Raw genomic sequence first — 23,991 nt, forward strand, 5'->3', positions numbered from 1 at the left:
AACCCTTTAGGCTTACCAGGATTGTTTCCATAATCCTTAATTGAGAAAAGTAAGCCTTGAGAATTTTGAAATACCCTGCCTAAATCAAGCTTCTGGGCCAAGAAATTTTCTCATTAGATTTTTTTTAAAAGAATCTTTTAAAAATAGATTATGTATTTTTTGCGTGTGAAGTCCATTTTAGAATGAAATGAAACATTTATTCCTGTGAGTGCATACACATGTCTTGCTGTATGGTCTTTGATTTTCAAATTTAAAGAATTACTATTTTGCAAGAAGATTGTACAAAATAAAATTACCCATAGTAAGCAGTGAATAGCAGAGAAATAGTAGTATTTCAAACCAAAGCTAATAATAACCCTTAAATTACTATACTTTATGTATGAAGATAAATATAGCAGAATTATATTAATTGTCATAACTAAGTTAATTTCATTGCACACTCTTGATTGGTAAATATGAATCTGTGCATCTTAGTTTTTTTTATTGGTCTCCATAATACATCAAGAACATCATCCTGAAGCTTGAAACATGGGATTGTGTCTGTGATCTGTGATTTATCCTTTCTCTTTAGTTATAGCTGTTTTTACATTTTTTTTTCTTTGTATTGCTTGAAGAATAGTTCTGACAAAAAAGATGCCTCTGTTTTCTATCCACTCAGTGTTTTGGGGTTTTGAGTGTCACTTTTTAACAAAGCTTTAGCTCCCTGAAAGCCCAAGACAAACCTAAAGTTAAGAAATGTAATTCCACAAATCAATTAAATTTTTTTGACAGACTCACTTTATTTAATAACCAAAATCCTGTGAAACATAAACCTGCAAAACAGAAATGCTGATTAATGATTCTGTCATAAGTCCTAACCACCATCCCCGTCAGATATACACATGTTTAGCTGCAGTGAAAGTCTCAAGGAATGGTTACATTGGAGCTGAATAATGGCAGCAGGGGTCGGAGCAGGGGTAGGGGATCTGCTTTAAAAAGGAAAAGAATAACAAACAAGGGGCTTGTTGAATCATGAAGAAATTTTTAAACCATAATCACACTCTTTAAGGGGCCCATGTAGTTTGCTCTCCCAGTGCTTACGAGGCTTGACTTGAGAGGAGTTGTCTAATGTGCTTTAGGAACTTCAATGGCCCAGTTAGCTCCTAAAGGAAGCCAACTGGGTTTGGGTTCATCTGAAGTTTAAAATCAGTGGATGTTGATAGTTGCAGTATAAATTTAAGAAGTTATAATGTCAAAAGGAAAGATAAGGATCAATGAAATGAAAGTTTTAAGATCTTTATGATTCAGGAAGGGTCAAAAAATTGAACATGACCTAAGAATATTTCAGTGAGACTCCAATGTTAAAATGCACACATTCATTTATGAACATCTCTTGTCAGGAGAATACCTTATGATTGGTTCATATTTGTCTATCTACAATGCCTGGAGACATTTCCTGAGCCTTTTTTTTTTTACTAGGAACTTATTGAATACTTTAATCCTCTTAAGAGACTCATGAGGGTGAAATTATATATTCATTTTACAGATGTGAAAACTGAGGCATAAACGTGTTTAGTAATTGGCTCCTGGCCACGGGTTGGGGGCATGAGTCAATCCTAGGTATTTTGATTGCAGTATTGTCTGATTGTGAAATAATTTTTGAAGGCTTGAACATTAAGAAACTGGGACACCTTTTCTTATCAAAAACCACACCAAAACACAAATACTAAGAAGCGGGTGGTCTCTTGTTTTGAATGGAAAATGAAGTCTGTTATTTAGATCTTCACATCTGCTTTATCTACTAGTTCCCTCTTGATCATTCAAAGTTTATCAACACAAAGTTGAGAGTTAAGAATTAATTATGATTTTTAAAATATACCTCCCAGTATGTATACTCTAGGTTAAAACACATATTTTCCCTTTTTTTTTCTTCCTCCCATTTAGAGGCTTTTTATCTGAATAGAACTTTTAAATTTCTTTGTTTATAATTCAGTTTTTTCTCCCCCCAGTGTTTTCACATAGACCACTGCTGGTCTTTAAATCTGTTAGTGATGTTCAATTGAAAATTTAGGCAGTGATTCGCTTTTTGCTTAAATGTAATATTGTAGTTAAAGAGAGATGGGAGAAAAAGCTTGCAATAGCAGATCCATAGCTCTGCTTTAAATCTGGATTAGCAGTAGTTGTCTTGAAAACATTGTTTAAGTTAACAATATGAAAATGTAGCATGCGGCTATAGTTAGTGAGTTTGCTTTCTGATGTGCATAATATGAGCTTGTAATGGAAGTAATGTCATATAGTATTTAACTCTGACATTTAGTGTTTGCCCTAGTAGATGGTCTTCCTTTTACTTAAGTGCCATTACTTTTATGTAGTCCATTTTCATTGCATTTAGTCCCATTTTAGTAATAATGCTTGCATGATTTACCAGGCAAATGCAATCTTTGCCCTGAATGGCACAGTGCAAGAAAAAATGGAAGCTGTTAAGAGGCTGAATGGCAAAAAAGTATTATTGACCTATGCTGGCAGCCATGTGTTTCAATTATTTTCAAGAATCCATTTGTCAAATAAGTGAAGCGATGTGGGACGTCAAGTTCAAGCTGGGGTTAGTGCCTTTCTACATCTGATATGATGTATCTTCTGTAGCCATTTAATTGAATTACCCAATTTATTTTTCAAGCAACAATGCTCTACCAAGAGCCATGACATTAAACAATTAAATATGAGTTTAAAAGTCTGCATTTTGTGTAGTTCATCATTCCTTTGCAGCAGAAAGTGAACCCAAGGGCTGGAGCATTTCTGATTTTGGTGTAGTAAAAGCTTAGCTTCTGGGGAACACCCTCGTGGTCCCACGTAGAAACATTTGGAAAAGGATATTTCATAATTCTTCTGTTAGCAGAATTTCATAATTTTTCTGTTAGCAGAATGATGGTGTAAACATTTAGAATTTAACTGAGATTCTTCAATAATTCTTTGAGAAACAACCTTCTATGTGGAAAAGTAAACTCTAGATTCTTATCCCTTTACCTAATTAATACTCAAAAGATTTTGGTTAAGAATACTTCCCTATTTGAAGTGGCTCCATTTTGTGAACATAAAGGACTCCTAATGAATAAAACAATGGGGCTTTCAAAGAATTATGAAGGGGAAATGCAGTTCAATACTTAGGTTCTCAAATCACTAAAATATTCCGAGCCATTACAAAGTTGTTGAAACTTTTAATGAAAAACAAGCGACCATAACTCTTGCATTTGTGTGTGTGAGGAGGGGTGGTTGAGGGAGGGAGGAAGATTCAAAGCAGATGCATTCCAGCTTTAGTTAAGATAACTACTGTGGAAAACATTTTAATTTTTATTTCTTTTTTATAGGGGTGTCCTATGACAGGTGTTGAGAGCACTTTACTTTAGGCTTTCTTTTGTTGCTAACTTTGACATGAAGATGTGTTTTTGATCTGAGGAGAATAATTACTGAAATGCAGAGAACAGAAGCGACTTATATTTTTTTCAATTAACATTCAACAATTAAATTTTAATATGGTCAGGGAATTGTTCAGATCCTTTTGTATGGGGATACTGCACCTTTAATTATCTGCCCTCTGGTGCCAAGCTTTTTCTTTGAGTGCTTCCATAAAAGCTTATTGCAGCTAGTTATTGAGCAAATTAGTACTTGAGTTTTGGTGAAAAATGTCTTTATTAGTCCTAAAACCGGAGTCACTGTGCATTCCCAGAAGGCATGATTTTGTTTGATGAATAAATCTAGTAATTATCCTGCTGTTAGGGCTGTACCGCAAATGTCATAAGCAGATAAACAGAGGGAGTAAGCCTTCCGTAAATTCTCTAATTATCTATGTTGGACTACTTATCGCCTGCAGATGATTTATGAGCATATTGATATATCCTTAAGTATGTTCATTTGAGTTCACAGATGCAAATAATTAAGGCACTAGTCATTTACAAAGGAGGCTTCAGGTCAGGGTCATTTCATTATAAAATTTCAGCCCGGCTTGTACCATAAAACAAGATATAGATATAATCGCCTTGACCAGAATATTTCCTAAGAGACTTTTAATTTTCTTTCCTTGTCACCCTCTCTGTAGATATTATTATCCTCACCCATTTTCATTCAATAGGACTTTCTCAGCTTTCCTATGTCACCTATTTCTATTTCATTTTAGGAATATTAATGCTCCTATATTTAATATTTCTAAGTTTATTGGCTAAATGAGCCCTAGGATAAACCAGAAATTCTTCAAAACATTTAAATATCATCTTAAAATGTCTAAACCATGTTCTTCAAATACTGGTGTTGTATTTCTTCTCTTTTTTGACTTTTTTCACTTGGGGTAACTGATTTCCTAAACTGCAGACAATTACATAAATAGTTGGTTCTTAAGGCAATTTTCTAATTGACTAAGAAATCAAATGTATAAATCCCTCAAATCTATTTAAAAAATTAAAGCTAATATACCTGCCTATGGTATGAAAAGAGGTTACTCTGAAAAGTTCAATGTGAATATTTAATAAAAGTAATTGATGCTAGTTCCACAATACTTTCAATTACGAAGTTTAAGAAGATGAATGATTTTTAAGATACATATCTTATTATCTTGGTACTTGTTGAGCTGTTAGGTTTGGAAGAAAATATTCCAATTATAGAAGAGTGTAGACATTGTAGCATATTAAAAAATTGTACAGAAACAAAAAGTGAAATAAAAACAAATTATTTAGGTATTACTAGAAGTCGAAGAATCACATGGTTGTAATCCTCTATGTGATTATTCGATTCATGGTTAAGGAACAAATTTGTTTTGGGCCAAATCATTATTAAACTGAGGTTTAGCTACATAATTCTTGAAAAGGCTACTGACAGTGTTCTCAGAGGATTGATTTCAGTTTCAGGTCAACGTATTTCCCAAGTGACAAGAACAAATTAATTGGAAATTTACGTATACTTAAAAAAAATCTGGGTTGTCCCAGGAGTCTCAGACTAAGAGAGACAGTGACTCAAACTTCTAGAATCAATCCGGTCCACACAGAGCCCTTTACAAAACTAGTCAGACTTTTGATATTGGAGGCAGATTCTTAACAGAGTTGCTACCAGGTGAAAAATCAAGATCATTATCTTAGAATCTGGTAAATAAAGGAATATTTCTGTTTAATGTATCAAGGTGGTATTTCACAAATCTACCATATAAAGCATTTTCTTCTCTGGAGCAGCATTCCTTGCTTTTTGTCCTCTAGCTGAACGTATTCACAGATAGCTCCATCTCCTCATCTACCCCCTCTACACAGCCGTGTGTAGCAAGGTCACATTCACTTGCCTGGGATTCAGTGCATCAGACTCGCTGTTCCACTATTCTTTCTCTTGTACCATGGACTAAAACAGTTCAGGATTATAAAGCCTATTAAAAAGAAGAATCCAGTCAGCATTTATTTCAGCTGGTCCACGAGGATACCCTGAATGCCAAGCCACTTCTAGAAATTAGCTTATCATAAATACAGAACTGCAGAAATGCATTTTACCATACAAATGGTTTATCAGCAGTAAGTCATAAAAACCAAGTCTTAGAAATGGAGCTTACAAAAAAGTCACTTTGCACATTTCTAGCAGTCATAAGCAGAAGTCAACATTTTTTTACAAATATTACATCTTTGAAAAGTCCTTCTTGGCAAATTGTTTTTGTGGGATTTTTCCCTAATGAGGTGAATATGCCATTAACAGTAGTTTCATGTTATCAGGAAACTAATTATTTTTCATAAAATAGAATACAGGTTTATAAGTTAAATCCTAAAATTTAGTACTTGAAGAGGTAAGCTCTTTACTCCAAAATGTTGTTTTAGCATGTATGAGATTATGCATCTGTAACAAAATCCTTAAAAGCAAACTAAAACACATAGTTCAGATTTTTAATGAGTTGAGTGATTTATCCAAGATTGTGCAGCTGGAACAAAATAAAAAAAAGAGGTAAGTCTTCTGACTCCCAGAACCTTTCCCCTTACAGCATTGTATATAATACACTCCTACCCCAGGTAGAGAGAAAGGAGAGATTCCTCTGTCTAGTCCTCTATAGCTATACTTTCTACTCAGACTCATCATTCTCTTGACGTTTAGGTAAATATAGAAATTTTAAGGATTTTTATTAGTAGTTCCCCTTTCTAGAGCGTGCTGATATTTTAAAAAATTCTATTGCTCTCTAAAACTAGGAAGAATAGATTTTCTTTGGTTACAGAAATTGAATTTCTTCTGTTTTACATTTCAAAATATAAGCACTCAGGCTAACATTAGAGAATCAATAAATAGGTGGTGAGCAAAATTTTTGAATCAGTTGCATACACATACAATTTTGCTCTAATACATGTGCTCATTTCCCATGACTTATTTGTTTTACATCATTCTGTTCCATCTCATTCTTATATATGTTGCCATAAGTTGAACATCTAAGGCATGGCTTTTAGGACATGGCTAATATCTTCTAGTAAAGAAGAAAGATAAAATGGGTATTTAACAACTATTTTCTTCTGAGTAAAAGTGTACTTTGTCACAAGTTTATGTACAAAATGTTATATAACACAGCTTACGTGTCTTGTATATGTATATACATCTAATAGCTGTTGATTTCAAAACTATCTTTCTTCACTAGAATTATTTCTAAGAAAGTAATTTTCATTTTTGAGAAGATGAAAAACAAAACAAGTAGTGAGCAATTGCAGTGTGCCTAAAATTTTGCTGAAACTATGATGTATCACAAAGTTGGGATTGGCTGAGGCATCCTGGGTACCTAAAATTATGGGAATCTTTACTCTGAAGATTAGCTGTGCAGGACAATGATTCCACCGTTTGGATTGCAGCCACCAAACTGCTGGATAGCTGGGATGCAGAGAGGGGTCATGCAGATGTCAAGATCTAAGGCAATTTTTTTTGGCTTTCTGAAGTTGACTTTCTAGTTTTGGGGTCGGAATGTTTTTAATTCTTTGCAAGTCCTATATAGAAATAATTTAGTCATATTAGCTTAGCTTAGTCCCCCCAAATTCTGAATATTTTAGATCTCTTTTGTGCGTTTTGTTAAATAAAATGGAAATGAGGGAAAATATATAAAGAATAATAGTGTCATTGGAAGTGTTTGCACTGAAAGTAGTTTGTAAATAATTATTTCATTTTCAAATGATCTCTCTCTCCCCCTCATCCTCCTTCTCTGCTTCTCTTTTCCAAATACTGGAACCTTTCGTTTGGTGCTTCGAGTGTTGGTGCATAGAGAAACAGGTAAATAGCAGTCTTTGTGGACATTGAATCACTGTCAACAGCTTATTTTTATGAGTAGTAAATTTGCTTTCAAAGTAAGCACAGTGAAGAAAAAGAATGTGATGCTAGAACTTAAAGAGCAATATATCACCTGACTAGCGTTCATGCATAAAATAGAATTAGATCCTACTGGGCCTGTGATAGGACTATTAACTGACCTACAAGGATAAAAGCACAAAGGTAGATACCTAATTCCCTTGTTCCCTGCCTAAGTGAACATTTTTCTAAAGAGCTAACTAGTAGAATCATTGATTTTTCTCTTTGTTATTGTGTGATTCTCACCAAGATTTGAGCTTATTCCTATTAGCATGACTTCATTAAATCTCACAGTTTATCACAGGAAACATGCCTGAGAAGGAAGTAAATGGAGGTTCAGAAATAGCACAAATCATGATTTGCAGTTTTTGTAGTAATCTTGTTTCTGTCCAACAAAGTGGTCATAGTACTTTCGTGTTAGATATAGGACTTTTCTCTAATTCTGTAGTCTCCTTCCTTGCCGTTGAAAACTTTTTTTAAGTTGATACAGCCTAGATAGAGAAGTGTTTGTGTATTTGCTTTAAAATCATTGCTTTTGAATTTATATTTGAGTGCAGCTCATCATAACATCATAACACTGAGAATTGTGCTTCTTATTTATATATCGTCTATGGTGGTGGTGTTTTAATTTCCTACCATGATTTTTATTGAAAAATTATATACTGTGACTAGCTTTAACAGTTTTGATTGGTTTACAGAGTTGCATCATACACTATTCTGTATTCTTCATACTTTTTCCAGGTTTTAAAATTGTGTTTCATTTGCGTTTACTTTTTCCTCTAGAAGTAACAAAGTTGAGTCAAAATTTAGATGACTTAAGAGTGAAATAAAATGCTAGTAGTTTTCATTCTTTTTAGACTATAGCTCTTTTGTTCACTGAACAACAGGGAAAAACCACAGGTATTTAAAAAAAAATTGCTACAGTTTATAATCTTGAGGATTTACTCTCAAAACCAGTTGTTCAGCATCAGATGAAAGGTCATCCATGAGCAGTGTGTGAATCGTTCCGTATATGGGTTGTGCTTTGGATTTTGCCTGGCTGGAGTCATTTCAGCTTGGCTACTTGGGCTTCTGTGATTGGACATAATCTTACATGTGGTACACAGTGTTTTCAGCGTATCCAGAGGAAGCGGAGAAATGCACGCAAAGCCCCATTTCCATGACCCTCTCAGTGATCTGCCTTTCGCAAAGGAAAAAATTCACATCCACATCAGAACTACAGCCAAAGAATGTTAATAGCGTTTTGTTTAAATTTAGTGGAAAATCTGAGAAGTATGTGTGATTTCTAAGATTCTCCAGTATATTGCACAGGGTTACAAAGAATGAGTAGATTTTTAAGGAAAGGAATAAAACTGAGACATAACAGACATTGTTCTCACCCTATACCTTTATAAAAATATGACTGACCAATAGTCAGTCTTCAGCTTCTTTGAGGAAGACTGCTGAATATGATATGATATGATATGATAACTTTTCATTTAATGTGACTTAAGACAGAATGTATGTAGTGTACGTTCTTTTTCAGTCATCTATGTATTATTTCACAGGATCTTACAGTACATATAAATGGCAGTCTTGTGAAAATAACTAAAGAGCCTGACTTTTTAATGGAGGCACAGTATTCATCACATGAAGTAATTTTTTAACTTCTTACCTATAGCCAGACATTTGACTTGTTTTTGGATTTTTGCTATTGTGAATTTATTACCCATGTTACACAGGTATTCTCAACTTGTTACTTTTTTTGGTATTTTTCACATTAAGTTATAAGTATTTATCACCTAATAAGAATATCCTGATATATTTAAAGATTTAAATTGAAGTGTAACTGCATTCAGGTCCAACTTTCTATATAAATACACAAGAAATATCTGTTTGGGAAATGTAGCAACTTCTTTGGTCCTACTCTCATTATCCTGTACTACCTGCAACTTCATCACTAAAGAACCACTTCCTAAACACCCCCCTGGTGTTTAAATTATTATCAACCAGTAATATGTTAGTAAAAAAATTCACTTAGTTTTTTTTTTTTTCCTTGACAAGTAGAAATCAGAGCACGGAGGAGATAGAACATTTATCAAAGTGGAAAGAAGGAAATTTTCATTCTCTAGATATGGACATAAAGATCACTTCACTTTGTTTTTGTTTGTTTTTGGAAGGAGGTAATTAAGTTTACTTGTTTATTTATTTAATGATGGGTTTTGTTGTGAGAACCAATCAAGAGACAAACGAAACATGATACTGATGCCGAAGTCAGTGTGGTACCTGTGATATTACAAATAATGGAGAAAGTGTGTGTGATTGAGGGCGGTAGGGACTAGCATAATGAAATCTTTATTAGACCTCGTGAAAGAATCAACATAAAATACTGAATAACAATTGGAAATTTAGAGTAACTTTCTTTTAAAATCAATTTTGTACCTTATTTTGTATTGATACGTGTACATCAGTAAGTGTAGGACTAAATAATAAAAAGGATGATATAGTCATCACACATGTGTCACTTATTGAGGCTTTATTATATGCTAGCAGTGGCACCAAGCATCATCTCCTTTCATTTCATGACAACAACCTGATGATATGCATACTATTATTAACTTAGTTTTACATAAGGAATCTGAGGCTTGTGGAGTTTAAGGAACTTGCCCCAAATCACATAGTTAGAAAGATGCAGAGCTGTGACTTGGATATGGGAACTTGTATCCCAAACTCCGTGTTTTTCATCAGTACCATTAAATTGCTTCCCTCTGAGGCTATTAGATTGACATTTCCACAATTTTATTTCTTTTTATGATAACATTTTAATAATGCATTTTATGTTGACTTATATCTTTATTAAAGCCTGCTGTAACCAACCCTTCAGAAAAACAGTAAGAAAGTGGCTGTTCTCTGGGATTGCTGAAAATTTGTTCTTTACTGGGTTATGTTTTCATCTGAATAGTTTTCTTCTAATTATGATTTAAATACACAACTGTACATTTTGTCTTAATATGTGAACTGCTTTTAAAAGCTACCTTAGACTTCTCCCTAATTCTGTTTCTTTTTCACTCAGTATTTATAATTCTATATAACTTTTGTAAAGTGGCATTGTAAAAATGGAGAATTTAGCTTTTTCTTAATACTTTCATCTGTGCGATTTGTATGTTTGAGTTTATTCTTATTCCAAAGTTTCTTAAGGACTAATTATGTTGTGTGTGTGTGTGTATTTAGAGTTAATAAGCTTAGATACTAGGGGGGAAAACAGTGGAAAGATTATACCGCAGATAATTAATAAAAATCAATTAGTTTGTTAATGAGTACTCTGTCAGTACCCAAGGTGGCAGAAACCAGCTGGGGGAAAGAAATCAGGATCCCTGAATAGGACATTTAGAATGCCTGAGTCCTGCTGAGAATTCAAGAGGAAATAACTATGAAAAGCACTTACTTGGGTTAAAACTGGCTAAATTTCCTCTTGAGATTGCAATTCCTCTAGCTAATAAATCTAGTAAAAAAGTGATTCACCTTTAGTGTATGCCATAAAGCATTTTCTGAGGCCTTAAGTACATTGCTCACTGCCCTGTATTAAAAACAAACCCATAGTTGTAAATGTCAATGACTAAGAATATTAGAGCCCTTGCATCTTTCTTATGTTAGTGGAAAAGCTGGAAGCACCCATTACCTCTTCTATGACTTTTTACTTTGTATTTATATAAATGGCAAAAGTCAAACATGAGCTGACAGGGAAATACAAAATCTGTCTTCCAATGGTCCTTGGGCAAAAAAAGGCAGAAAATTCCAGTGATAGCAATTGACCTTCATGGAAAGTTTTTTTTTTTAGAACAGCCCGTTCTTCCTATTCTTAATTATATTTATTATTCCCTCCATCATATTTAATTATGGAACATTTATGGGAGTAACACAGAAGAGATGATTTACAGTAAAAACTAATTCCATTTGATATATCTTCTCTAAGGATTGAGGAAAAGATGTATTCTAGTAGACTCATAGCTTTGTGAATTTGTATATACAGTTTGATGGTAAATAAACATATTTCCAGTAATTGTTATGAAGCCAAAGATGTGACTGCTGCTACTGGGTCTCCCTTTGGATAAAAGATAAAGTATAAAAGATGTTTTCAGTATTGGTTACTCTTTATAACAAGAGTACTCCAAATTCTGTGAGGTAGATTTATAGTATAGATAAGATGTATAAAATATATATTGAAAAATTTTACCTAATAACTCCCTCTGAGTATGAGTTAGAGTCTTGGGAATAAAGGATCACTGGACTTACTCAAATAGTTGGCTTCCATAGACAACATGTTCCTCTAATTACCTACACAATTTCTGGGTAGTGAAATGAAGAGAGAAGGCTCACACACTGGTAGGAGAAAAGATGGACTGTATACAAACAAATGACTCATTAAGAATTTTGGACTATTTTAGTCAGCTAAATAAGTAAATAAGTTAGTGCTTTATTCCTTCAAATAAATACACAACTGTGTGCTTAGAAACCACATTTGTACATGGTGCAAAAGTGGTATCTACACTCATTTAAGTAAATCAGATTACGGTTTCATTTTTAGCGCTCTCTGATATTTCCTCTTTTTCCTCTAGTACATTTTTAATTTCCTAGGAGGCAACAGTAATAGTCTCAGTTCCTTGACCTCACATTTCTTTTAATGCATGGGATTTTTCAAATGTTCTGGCTTCTGCGTACATATAAAACACAATTAGGCTTTATTTCAAGGTATGTTGAAAATGAACACATCTTATATTCATTTTAAGAATTCCTATAGAGATACACACAAATGAATAATTCATCTGTGAATAGGTGAATTTTTAGAGCACATATATTAGATTTATTACTTTCCATTTAACCTTTGCTATTCCATCAGAAAACTGAATAACATTGTTCACACTCATTAACTAGTTGCATGGTTTTTTCAATCAACTAAAAAAGAAGCAATTTCCTATGAGGCCATTTCTTAGCTCTTGGAAACCCTGTGAACCCAAAGAGACAAGCTGGCCTGATCTGTGGGATGGCGGAGGTCACCGTCTAACTCCCTTCAGAGGTGCCTGGCCCCATGAAACATGGCAGAGTCAAACTTATCACAGATTTAATATTTAATACAGAGAATTAAAATTTTAGCTTCTGGAATTCATTTCACTATTGGTCTTTAGGTACCACAGACTTTCACATAGGCAGTATCTGATTTTACACCTTCTCTTTAAAAAAGATTAAGGAAGTTGAGGTTTTAAATTATGTATTAATATTGCTAGATTGAACCAGTGACCTCTGACCAACGTTGAGATACAAATGCCTGCTCTATCACTAAATATTTAGACAAGCTATTTAACCTCTCTGTGTCTTAGCTAGTTCATCTGAAAATAAGGATACCAATAATGACTATCTCATAAGATTATTGTGATGATGAAGACAAGGTACCTTTTAAAAGAAATTATAATCATAGTACACAGTAAATGCTATGTAAGTGCAAAATAAATTGTTTCATCATGTTAATACGCTCAAAACATATAACAAACTTCCTTTGGAAGGCTGCCAATCAGTGGAGTTGCTGGAGGTAAACTTACTCCTTCATTTGATATTAGACATTGCATTGTTAGTCAAACACACGGTGGAACCCTTGGTATTGGCCAGGATTAATGTTAGCCACTGTAAATTGTAGGCAGGGAGTTACTGCCCTCAAAGAGTCACATTTTGGTTGAAGAGATTGAAACACACATTGAAATAAATAATTAAAATACAATGTGGTTGCCACTATGAAATAGTGTTGGAAAAGCTATCAATTTCAACTTAAAGGAAAGCCTCACAAAGGAGTCTGAGTAGTGCTTGAAGTACTAATAGAAATATTTCTGGTGAAGACAGAGGAAAATACGTCTTCATTAGTGCAAACAGTCAGGATGGATGAGACGGCTGCTGCTTGAGCTTTGCACTCAGTCTTTCTCACTCAGGGGCAGGGGAGAGGAGCAGCCTGGTGGGGGACTCTGCCACTCTCAGGCCAAAAGGAAGAGCAAGAGGGTGAGCCCAACCCTGAGATCACACTTACCACTTGTGTTCGGATGTGGCCTCTGTCACACTTCCATGTTCTCCACAGCCAAAAGCAGTCCCATGGCTGAGCCCCAAATCAGTGAGGTCAGGGTCAGTGTGCTACATACTGCTCAAGAGCACAAGCGGTTATGTGACGGTGAGCAGGGACTACAGTCTCCCTGGTTAAGAAAAGGGGTGAATAACTGAACAGTAATGAACTGTATCAAAGGCATCTAGGGGATTCTGCGAAATTCAGCTGGTTGGAGTGCAGACTTACCTGTAGTGAATGGGGACTGATAGAACAAGAATGATGAATGTTGTCACAGTGTGAAATAACTTGTATCCTGCTGAAACTTCTTGACTTCATCCATGATCAGAAATTCATTTTTAGAAACATGACCCTGGCTGAAGAGGCAAAGAAGGCCTGGACAAGGAGAAAATGGAGCATGGAGGCTGGTTAAGGGCTGAGAGATAGTGGCTGTAGGAAGGAGCTTACAAGAGAAATGGAGAGTGCCTGGAGAAGGTAGGGCTGACAGAACAGGTGTGGGAGAGAAGAGGAAGGATTTGGAAAGAAAACAATTATGAGGGTTCCAGCTTGGATGGCTAAGTGATGAGATTGAACTGGGAATTATGGGAAAATCAGTCATTGTTAGCAGAAAAGAGGAGTGGGGTTATTCTGTCAAGGTCAGGATGTAAGATGAAGGGAGGCTTCAGAGAATAGGACTTCTGAGCTGACTTTACAGAAAAGCCAGTGGCTGTAGCGCAGGGGATCCATGGCACAGGGGACAGTGTATGGCAACGTAGATGGCATTAAACTGCAGGCTATGTTCAGAAATTGTAAGATCATTATGGCCACAAAAATGGTAGTTATAATCAAAAAAGAAAATAATGAAATAGTCGCATAGACTTGTCTTAGTGTTCTGGTCCATTTTCTTTCTCTTTTTTTCCATCTTAGTTTAAGAATGTATGTAAACAGAATGACATGAATGCAATCAAAAGAACAGGGTGTAAAAAGTCTTTAATAATTGGTTGAACTCCATAAGGTGAATGAGCAACTAGAAATCAAGTTTTATAAAATGAGTTCTGAAAATGACAGATGACAGGAGAAATATTACATGAGTTTAAGACCTCTGTTTCTCAGACTCATAGACATAGAATACAAACTTGTGGTTGCCAAGGGGGCAGGGGGTGGGAAGGGACAGATTGGTATTTCAAAATGTAGAATAGATAAACAAGATTATACTGTATAGCACAGGGAAATATATACAAGATCTTATGGTAGCTCACAGAGAAAAAAATGTGACAATGAATATATATATATATATATATATATATATATATATTCATGTATAACTGAAAAATTGTGCTCTACACTAGAATTTGACACAACATTGTAAAAGGATTGTTAAAAAAAGACCTCTGTTTCTGATTTTTGAACATATTGACCTTAGTTTTGCTTTGTGTAAAAAGTGCCCATTTTATTTTAGGAATGTAGAAATAGTCACATGTAGAACTTGGCATCAGTAGTTAGTGCTGGGTCTCTGTATTAAGTTAGTCTTCGTGATTATGTGGATCATTTTGTGTTCAATTTAGTCGATAGAGTCAGAGTCAATATTAATACCGTAAATATCACATACTGTTTTCATATAGTGTTAACACAAGACAATAAAATTTTGTAAAGGAAAATATTGCTATAATAGATTTTAAAAGGAGACCAGCTGGCTAGTTTGGGTGTAAAGGAGCAGGTCAGAAAAGTCCTAGTGGGTTTAAAATAATCAAGTGAGATTCTCAGCTTAACATTTCCAGAAATTCAGTTTGAAAAATTAGTCAATTATTAATTCCTCAAAGTCTGACTCAGGTTTAGTTTTGAGCAACAAATTCATAAAATACTAAATTATAAACCATGATGTTCATTTATTCATTCACAAGATAGCTATTTACATATATATCTTTGTTCAAATTCCATGAAAGAAAATTTACATAAGAGAACACTCTGTGTTTTGCATGAAAGTAAAATAAGTAAAATGACTTGAAACTGCTATCTGACTAGAACTGGACAAGATACCATTCTGTAGTATAAAGACAGTTTTATCTATATACCCATGTTGACTGAATTCCTAAGGTCCATTCCAGATACAGTGACTCAGGAGTTCCAGGAAAGGGACCAGGAATCTTGTAACTGTTTCAGGTGATTCTTACCTGTGAGGCAAGTTTTGGAAACATGGGCATGTTGAATCAGCACTTGCTCTTTAATTCTCCTTTTCAAATATGGTCCATGCAGATTTCTGACTTCTGTTTCCAGGTGGTTAATGTTAAAATTTATGTGGATTAATAGCTTATTCCTGAGAACACTTCTTAGTTGCTATGACTTACCTGAGAAATAAGCGTAACTCTTGATGTATAGTATAGAGACTTAGTCTCTGTAGTACCAAATTTCTACACCATATACTGGAGAATTTTGCAAACAATTAATCTTACTTTTTTGGCTATTTCATTATAGTTTACAAATAGTAAACTGCAAATCTGCAATAGCTTGTCCAAAACCCTTGCCACTGAATAGATTTCAAAATTCAGAATGATTCATGTATTAAAAAAGGAAAATGGAACCTATGCTATATATATTACATCATGTATCAAGTGTGGTTGAAGCTGTGCTCTATGGAGAAAACCATGTGTGTGCACCTGCATGCATCCTCCTATTGTTGGTTCAGGTCAAGTTCTTACCAAGTGAGTCTTCTGTGTCAAACTTGAGAAAAATCTTGTGTGTTTGTTTTACTTTGGAATAACAGTTAAGAGATTGTAAACCTATATAATAGTAATGAATGAGAGACAGAAGAGAAGTGAAATGAGTAAATGCCTTTATGTGTTTAAAGCTTCTTTCATTCATTCCTTCGTCAGATATTTGAGTCCCTATCCCTGTTTTGTGCCAGGTACTGTGAAGCTATGTTGTGAAGACTATGGTCATAGTTTTCTTTTTAATATTGACATCTTGTTAATTACTTTTTTTTTTTTAACTTGAAGACATATCCCCTTAGTATTTGGAACATACAGATATGTCTCATGTGGGATGTCCATTTGGTGGAATATCTTTCCAAGTCTGATCAGGAGTAATGAGCTGAGACTTTTCCTGGAGACTTGTACCTTAGTTTCAAAGAGGCTTGGGAAGCCCAAGGGCCCTGTCACCTGAGCCAGTAGGAAGAACAGTGGCAGATTTTGCTGAAATTGATCATGAATATCTCCAACTACTGGCAAAGCTGGAGTAGGATGTGAGGATATAGTAGAAATTAAAATGAAAGCAGGACCTGGCCAAGGTAAAGTGAAAGATTTTGCTATTAGGCTAGTGCTTTGATCATAAAGATTCAAACATATCTATCACCCTACATCTGTGAGAACGTATTAAAAGGTTAATGAAGTTTTGTACCTTTTTGGACTTAGAACTAAATTGCCTGGTCAGCAAATATGAAAAATTTTTGTACTATAGAATATCCTAGGAAATTCTCTAGGGGGTGGAAATGAGATGCCTTTACGATTTATTCCAGAGCAGCCAGTATCTTAAAACTGTTCGACACAATTTTGAGGCTGTTTCAGAAGAAGTCTGTAGAGCTAATACTGTTGAAAAAGAAATTGGGAAGGCTCAGGAAAATCCCTTATGTGAGAAACCAGGACAATACAGTACTATGATTTATATACAATTTATAGACCTTTGAATCAAATCTTCACCATTTTAATAATTTCAGGGAGACAGCTGCTTCACAGCATAAGGATCACATCATAAGACTGCATATAATAGTGATACTGCCATGGGTTAAATGAGCAGAGCTTGAAGTGTTATTTTTTTTAAAAAATTGAAAGGTTGTGGCAGTAATAAAAAGGTTGAATGGTAATGCCTCTAATTGAACAGTAAGGCCTCTTCCCTATTAAGTCACTCTTTCATCTGTCTTTTTAATTATTTCATTATCATTTTGTACTGCAGTTCACAATGAAATGACCATTTGTGTTTAAGTGAAAGCTAATTATTAGGACTGAATTATTGTGCAGTTTATTGATCCCTATGGTGGATTAAGGGCTTTAAGTTCGTCTAGACAGAATAGTTAGCAGAATGACAAAAGGAAACATATAAGACCCTTGGGAAGGATCCCTATGCTCCATAAGCAATTAATGCCTGCCAGGTAATGGGATTTAAGTTTATACTAAATCCAGCAGAGCTTTGACATTTCAACTGCCTTATAAACACATTAGTCTAATGAATTAAGACTTATGAATTGTGTTTAGACACAAGTAGGAATAGTAAGTCCAGGGTATTTTTAGCCATCATTGATTGAATGAAAAATAGATCATTTTCTCTCTGAATCTGATGAAAAATGGAATGTGTTCTTCTCCGTGTTTATCTCTGTTCATTCTGTTCTCTGCTGATGGATGTGTATTAACAATTTCCATTTCCCAGAGAACACTAATCTCCCTTATGGATGTGAAAAGTATGCAGTGATAAACCAAGAAAGGAAAAAATACATATATGTGTATATATAGTACTGCTGAGTAAGAAACCAAACAGCCTATTCATCTCAATCCAATGCTGGGCAATTTTTAAAGCCATCTGTCATTGTGGTGGTGAGCAAGCTCCAGTCTGAGCTGATACAACCCATTGCTGTTATTTATAAGAGCATGTACTTGACTGGACTTTGAGGAGATTTACCCAGTCCTTCAGTTATGTGACTTTTTTTCTCCTAAAGTGCTCGATGTTCAAAGCTCTTTTGACAACGTGGCATAATTTTTGGAAAAAAATTGTTAAAACTTGTCTTTTAACAGATTTTGGCAGCCATCCTAGGAAACACTTAGAAATTAGTTTACTTGTGGTATTACTTCGTGCCGAGTTTCAAGTATTTTTCTTTGCCATCTTCATATTCAGCCTTCCCACACAAAGCTTTGAGTGTACCAGCCATGATGATTTAAGAGTTAGATAACAGATAATTAAAGTATATGCAATAAATATCAGGTATATTTTACTTGTCTCAACTTCTCTGAACTTGAAGTTGCTTTTTCGCTATGAAAGTCTTGAACATTTTAAGAACAGCCTTCTGTGTGTTGTAAAAATAAATATATCATGTCCCGGACTATTCAACGAAGAGGCACCATACGAGACAGCCAGAGGCACACTTTAAATATTTAAATATATTTATGTAAAATATATTTTAGTAGCTTATCATAAAGTTTGTATAAAATTGAAAGCATTCATATGAACCAGATATAATCTATTTAGCAATTGCAAAAATGTTTGCTTCCATTATATTTATGCACAGTTTTATTGCCTGCGTTTGACAGTGGCAAAGTAGCGAGTTTAATAAGCAAACGTAAGTTTTTATAGGAATGGTTATGGACTTTTATGGTATTTAAACTAGATTAATCAGTGAAGTATGATAAAGTCGAAGGATTAAACAGACTGTGCACTTAAATATAAAACACTAATGGGGAAATCTTGCACGAGGCAATATTTGTTATTATGAAAACATAATAAAAGGATAATTGGTGGAGTTCTCTTTCTAGGAAAAAGATGGGTTTTCTTAGCTTAAAAAGTCAAATTAATGCCTAGGGAAATAGGGCATCCTTCTTATATGTAGACATGGTGCCACCTACGTGAGTGTCATTTGATTTTGAAAACCTAAAATAAAACTCATGCCTTAAATTATGACATTATATGGCTGAATCGAAAGTATGATCCTAGAGGAAAACATTGGAATCTTTTCTTCCCATTTTATCTTTATAACATTGTATATATGCCCCTGGATATGCATATTCACATGTTGATTTATAATGTATTTGTATGATTGGAAGGCTGTATTTGCTGTTCTGAAGAAAAATTATTCACTCCTGATGAACAAAGTTGTCAACTTTTTCGGAATGCTTGAAGTGTGAATGCCTTAACTAGATCGAGGGGTTAGAAGTAAAAGTTCAAGTGAAGAGAATTCACTTAACACAAATAATAGGTATATGTGATTCAAAGTCAATTGTCCGTGTTCTCTAAACTTAAATACTAATACTTCTGTTAGTTATCCATTACTGCATAACAAATTACATTAGAACTTGGCAGTTTAAAATACCAGACTTGTATTGTCTCACCTTCTGTGGGTCAGGAATCTGGGGACAACTTAGCTGGGTTTCTCTGGATCAAGGAGGCTCATGAAGCTTCAGTCAAGCTGCCAAGAGGGGCTGGAGTCTCTCACCTGAAGCTTGTCCTTTCCTAACCTCATTCTTGTGGCTCTTGACCACAGGAAGCCATGGTTCCTTGCCACATGAACCTCTCTGTATAGGCAGCTCACAGTGTGGCAGCTAGTTTCCCTCAGGCCAAGAAAGTGAGAGAGTGATTACCCTAAGATGGAAGCCACAGTCTTTTTATATCCTAGTATTCGAAGGGTCATCCCATTATTTCTGATGGATTCTAATAAAAGAAGGCATTAAGTCAAACTCCAGAAAGAGGACTAACAAGGTTATGCACACCAGGAGCTGGGGATCATTGTGAGCCCAGTTAGATGCTGCCTATCGCAAAGCTAATGGTCTAACGAAAGACAGATAGCCAACTGTCAGAGTAGGATGTTGAGCCATGATAAAAGTGTGCACAGGGTGCAAAGGAAGGAAACATAGACTGAGTGCATTATGTAGACTTTCCAACAGGAAAGATGATCCAACAAAGTTTAGAAGGACCAGTAGCCAGTGGCATATGTGGGAGCAGCAGAAAAGAGCATTCCTGGTAGAGGAATCTGTAAGAAGATTTGCAAGTGAACTCCAGGTTGATGATCACATCTAGAATACAGTCTAATATGAAGGGTGGAAATTTAAACTTACATAGGTAGGCAGCATCCAAGGACCATATATGTTAAACTTGGGGTTTGAACTTTATCCTTCAAATTAGGGGAGGAATTAATAATTTTAACCCTGATCACCTTTCTTTTTAGAAAGACCATTCTGCAACAGTGTAGAGAATAGACTTTGAGGTACAAGAACTGGTGAGATGATGATTGTGCTTACAAAGGAGAGACGGCAGTTTGAACAAGGTTTTAGCATTAGTGGGAATAGAAAGAATAAAATGCAATAGCTGGTAGGAAGGTAGATAAAAGCTATGGTACTAGTTAGATATGAGGCAGTAAAATAGGATCAAAATATGTCTAGGATGAGCATAATGACAGTAACATGTTCAGAGAAAACAGTTGAGGTTTTGAAAAAGGAAGTAAAATTGCTTTTATTTGATGAGGTGGTTAGTTAATACAGTTATCATGGCTTAGGGCTTGGGTATCCAAGGAAAGGAGCTAAATATTTTTAAAAGGACACTGGTAAAATAAAACATTTTCTATTAGAGACAAGACTCTATTCACAGTAAGGTATCACATGATAGGTAATTGGTATGTTGTACCCTCAATTCCTAGAAATGGTTAAGCAGTAGTTACATTCTGTATTCCTTCCATACCTTTATTTTCATCCCTTTATTTTTGTAGGAATTCCAGTAACTTTTGCCAACTTCATAAAATGGCTATAAAAAGTGTGGAAGAAAGTGACAGGATTCCAGGGACCTTAGCCTGGGATGAGTATCTAGGAGTCAAATGGTGGCAACTCTGATTAGAAGATTCAAGCATACATAAAAGGTCCTTGGAACTAGACAAACTAAAATGCACCCACCACTTAACCTAGATTCTCCAAATCCAGAAATATGAATAATACAAGTTCACAGGCAGCTGCTAAGTTCATTTGTTGTGATGTGCCTGTTAGTGTGATGCCAGCAGTAGAGTCAAAGTAAAGCGATGCTGTGTTGTCAAGTAAGGCTAATAACAAATTGACCTCACACCTTAATTTCTTTATGAGAGCTCAGATGGTATGCATTGTTTTGTATATTCTGGGGAGATTTTGGCACTTGACTAACTCTGTTATCAAAGATTGGAGTATGTGAGCCTCAAAGAGGGATGAACTACCTTCCTACAGAAAATACTGTAGAAGATTTCCTTGTAACAAACCAGAACTGCTAAACCTTTTGTTTTGAAGTATCTTCTATCATTGAGTCACCTCTTTAACACACATCCAAAAATGACATACACACTAATAACCTCAGTTTAACAGTGAACCTACTGATTGTTTGGAATTTTACATTGAATTCACAAAAGGTCTTCAATCACAGCATAGATAATAATTTTTTTAATAAAGAAAATATACCAGTTGTTAAACATTGAGACTTTATTGTCATTAAGAGAAACTATAAAACTTCTTAAATATTTAATCAAATAAATAGTAAGCATATGAAACATGATTACATGTTTTGTAGTTCTGCATGAGAAAATGAAAGAAAATATATTACAGAGGTTAATCCAGGACTAGATTTAAGAGATCATGGGTTTGGATCCCAGTTTTTTTGCATGGTAGCTGGAGAATTTTGGGGAAGTAGTAACTTTTCTAAGACTCAGTGTAGTCATTAGCAAAATTGGAATAACAAGGATATCTATTTCACAAGGAGGTTGTGCAGCTTAAATGAGTGATCTTTTGAACAGCAGTTAACACAATAAATTTTAGCTGTTCTTAAATAATCAAATTTCCTTTCAAATACATTCTTAATTTGGTTTTCTGCTTTTGTCTTTTGCATTTTAAATAAAAGTATAGGATGAATTTTAAAGAACACATACATGAGAAATTACACTTAAAATTAATTCAGTGCTTTGATTCTCAGAGTGCACTGTAGCTATTTATATTACTCATTTGCTGATTTATTAAATCAATATTTTTGGGCATCTGTTATCTGCTAAATCACTAAATAGAGCACTAGGGCTATAATGATAAGTAAAACCATACATGGTACCTGCCCTCATGGAGTTTACAGTCTATCAGGAGACAGAGATGCTAATCACGTAAATAAATGCAAAATGGAAACTGACACACTGCTTATAGTGCTTTGTTGCACTCATATTAAGAACATGGGAAAAAAAGAACATGGTATTACATGATAGGAGTATTAAGTGGCAATATGCCTTTGGTTTTGCTAATAGTATTAGTGAATTTTCTAAATAAGCATCTTGATTTGAATATGTAGCTATATGTAATGCATAAATCATCCAAGCCTAATGGCTTGTGAATAATCAGAACCTAATAAATACTAATCAGTCCTCTATCTATAATTATGCATGCATTTACAGGTATTATTAAAAAAATCATCATTTGGGGCCATATTCAATGTTAATCCCAATATGCCACTCAGTACACATCAAAATAAGTTTTTGCTACTCTAAGTAACAGTAACATTCATTGAGACACTATGTATAACTAAGATAGGAGTTACTTTTAATTTTGATACATCTGTTGTACTAACAAGTCAATGTAAAACTTCAAACATCTAAGTGACTTTAAATATTAGAATTGTAGACCCTTAAAATCTATTTAGTCTGAGTTTCATCCAAATCCTACATTCTATTTTACATCTGAAGATTGTTTCACTGTACTTTGAGACTCTTTTGACCCTTAATTATACTATAATTAATATTTAAAAAATCAATTGGCTAAGACTGTATTGAACACCAGCTCTGTTCACAAAATTACTTTGAAAGTTATAAGCTTGATGATATGATCTGGTGAATTTTAAGGAACACCCCAACCTAGTAGCACATAGAACATGTGAGCATAGAAATGCCTGGGAGAGTAAACCATTAATAACTAATATTGGTAGAGTCAATTTTCAAAGACATTTTGCTACATCAATTTATCAATACCTTCTGTTAAATCTAAACATCCAAATTTGATAAAGAAAAATTGATAAAGTATTTTAACTTGTATTTACTGATTATTTAGCAGTTTTATAGAAACCACCTTTTCCCCTAGAATCATAGAAAACATTGCAAATTTACTCAATAGTGAAAGTGCATTGATTAATTTTTAAGATAACATTGAGTAAATGGAATGGTTAATAAAATCTAAAAGAAAGGCGTATTATGAAACTATGAACTGAAAATTAAAGATAAATTTAGTAAGCACTTGCTGACAAAATATTTTTTTAAGCACGCACGTCCAGGAAGATAACTATTACAAACTACTTATTAACATACTGATCTTAATATGAATATAATCTATACATTATTCCCACTAGATGTGTATCTTTTACTCATTGGACAAGAAATTTATCAAACTATCTCTAATCCAGCTTAAAAATAATTGGCCTCCATTCTGCATCTTCTGCTATCAAGAAACTTACTTCTCAACATGGGAATTTATAGCAAACACATCTGAGGCTAATGCTTCTCAATTCATATGACTGGAAAAGACAGCTTCTTAATTTTGGCTGTTCTGAATCCAAAAGAAAGTTTCAGGCTCCTCCTAAGAGCTATTAGAATTAAACAGTTACATTTGCTGAAAGAGTGCATGCTAATAAAATGGACTTACAGAGAATGTTACAAGGCCATGTATTTCTAGGTGAGAACTATGTGTATGGCAGGTATCAAAGGAAGTTTACTTTAATGGGTAATATAAGATAAGTGTTTTTGTTTTTGTTTTTGTTTTCTTTTTGGTCTTTTAGCAATTAATTGCCATAGGTAAAGCATTCTGTGTTAGAATTTTAATTCTCTTGGGTAATGTATTTTCCTCCTAAATGATCAATGCAGAAGAACCAGAATGGTCCTTTACCAGTTCATC

This window comes from Camelus ferus, chromosome 3 (assembly GCF_009834535.1).
Source record: "Camelus ferus isolate YT-003-E chromosome 3, BCGSAC_Cfer_1.0, whole genome shotgun sequence".
Classification (NCBI taxonomy): domain Eukaryota; kingdom Metazoa; phylum Chordata; class Mammalia; order Artiodactyla; family Camelidae; genus Camelus; species Camelus ferus.